The following is a 668-nucleotide window of genomic DNA, read 5'->3' as shown; positions in this document are numbered from 1 at the left end:
CTTTACATGCTTGAAAGAATAAATCAAATCAAAGCAAATCAGTGCACATGGCACCAGGACACTCTAGGCCGGAGGTCGATGATCGACTTTGGACGGTTTTCATCTGACCTCTGGCCGTATGTCTTGGACACTCGGGTGGAGAGAGGGGCGGAGCTGTCAACTGATCACCACCTGGTGGTGAGCTGGATCCGATGGCGGGGGAGGAAGCTGGACAGACCCGGCAGACCCAAACGTATTGTGAGGGTCTGTTGGGAACGTTTAGCAGAATCCCCTGTCAGAAAGATCTTCAAATCCCGCCTCCGGCAGAGCTTTGACCAAATCAAGGGGGAGGCTGGAGATATTAAGTCCGAGTGGACCATAGATACGAACCAAGCTCCTGCTCTGGTCGTACAGGGACCGGATGGCCCTTAGCAAAAGGCCCCGGACCCCGTACTCCCGGAGCACCCCCCAATTAGATAGTTGTAAACTATCTAATTAAATTCTTCTTTTTTGTGCAGGTGTTTCATCTGACTTCCGGCCGTATGTCTTGGACACTTGGGTGAAGAGAGGGGCGGAGCTGTCAACTGATCACCACCTGGTGGTGAGCTGGATCCGATGGCGGGGGAGGAAGCTGGACAGACTCGGCAGACCAAAACGTATTGTGAGGGTCTGTTGGGAATGTTTAGCAG

Source organism: Monopterus albus, unplaced genomic scaffold, assembly GCF_001952655.1.
Source record: "Monopterus albus unplaced genomic scaffold, M_albus_1.0 scaffold381.1, whole genome shotgun sequence".
Taxonomy (NCBI): Eukaryota; Metazoa; Chordata; class Actinopteri; order Synbranchiformes; family Synbranchidae; genus Monopterus; species Monopterus albus.
Note: the sequence above shows the minus strand (reverse complement) of the source record.